Below are 2,011 nucleotides of genomic sequence, written 5' to 3'. Positions count from 1 at the left end.
TTTAGTAAAAGAAGTTCTATCCTTATTTAACTTTTGAGTTTTCATTTTAAAATAGGAGAAAGAGAAAACATGGTATAAAAAATGTCCTACCCCACTTAATCTATTATGATGCCCGTTCCATATAATTTTTGTTCCATGCATCAGTTTGCCCTTAATTTAGACCTCTTCTCTACACCAAACACTAATCTTGGCCATAATAGTGTCATTTTTTTTCCTTCTTATGATGCCCTGATTTGTGGATGAGCTTTAACTTGGACAAGCTCAATGTAGGTCAAACAATATGCTCAAAAGCATAATGTGTGCTTCCCCAGATGGAAGACCTTTGTAGTGCATGAGCTAGACTAACGGTAATCTATATAGTTTTACCACCCAAAAAAAAAAATACTAATCTATATAGAAATGAGAATATCGCTAGATTTAAGACATCGTAGGATGACCTACCCATTACCCTATACTAACTCCACTCCACCTACATCAGAGCCTAGGCTATCGTGTGATTGAGTCAAAGCTTTGGTGGTAAGCAAAATTCTTTGTGCATTATGGGCGACGTAGAAAATCCGACGTGGAGTGCACTGCCTCATCTGATTGATCCACATAGTTATCACTTTCTAACATGCATGTAATGTCTGCAGATCGATTTTTTCATTTAAAAATTTTATATGACAAAAATGCTCTTATCTTTTGAACAAATTATGATATTTTATGTCCATGTTATAACATCCTGCGTCCATAATATGTACAGAATGTCATAATTTTTTTCTAAAGAATAGAGGATATTTTCATCATTCAAAATTTTTAAACGAAAAAGCCGATCTGCAGTTATTTAATACGTGTTGGAAAATGGTTGGACAAAAATATTCCTCTCATATTACAATATCTTAAGCCATATTATGAAATTTTGAACTATATTACACTAGAGGATGTCATAATTTTTTTTAAAAGATAGAAGTATTTTGGTCATTTAAAATTTTTAAATAAAAAATAGACCTGTAGGTATTAAATATGCGTCGAAAAGTAATGACTGTATGGACTAATCAGACGAGGCGGTGCACTCCACGTCAGATTTTCTACACCGTCTGCGGTGCATAAAGAATTTTCTTAGTGGTAATGTACGGTTGGTGATGTTTTGCACTCTTAATATATTATTAGCAGCCCATAAGGTATCCTAGGAGGATGCATATTTGAAAAGAAAAAAAGATATTAATTATGAGAGTTGAATACATTTTTAAGATTCAAACCTGGCCTAATATAATAAAGATATTGATGATTTCATTTGCAAACGCATCTTGTCATAACCTACATTCTGAGGTGCTTGTACTCAACCCAAGGTTTTCAAACATTGGATCTTATGGGGCCATCCTATATAATTTCGCATGCAAAATTCTTTGTGTACTGCGGGTGGTGTAGAAAATCTAATATGGAGTGCATTGCCTCATCCGATTGGTCCATATAGTCATCACTTTTCAATGTACATTTAATGTCTGCAGATCGATTATTTTATTTAAAATTTTGTATGATGAAAATATCTCTGCTTTTTGAAAAAATTATGACATTCTACGTCCATATTATAACATCCTACGTCTATAATATATACATAATGTTATAATTTTTTTTCTAAAGAACAAAAATATTTTCGTCATTCAAAATTTTTAAATGAAAAAACTGACCTATAGGAATTAAATGCGTATTGAAAATTGATTGGATAAAAATATCCCTATCGTATTATGATATCTTAGGTCATATTATGACATCTTGTGCTATATTACACCACAAAATATCATAATTTTTTTTCAGAAAATAAAGATATCTTCATCATATAAAATTTTTAAATAAATAAGCTGATCTACAGACATTAAATGTGCGTTGAAACGTAGTGACTATGTGGATCAATTAGACAAGGCAGTGCATTACACGTCAGATTTTCTACACCACCCATGGTGCACAAAGAATTTCTCACTTTCGCATATTCTCTATGCCACTCTTGGCTTTAGGTGCTATGTGCTCTTAAAAA

Source organism: Elaeis guineensis, chromosome 1 (assembly GCF_000442705.2).
Source record: "Elaeis guineensis isolate ETL-2024a chromosome 1, EG11, whole genome shotgun sequence".
NCBI classification, from domain to species: Eukaryota; Viridiplantae; Streptophyta; class Magnoliopsida; order Arecales; family Arecaceae; genus Elaeis; species Elaeis guineensis.
Note: the sequence above shows the minus strand (reverse complement) of the source record.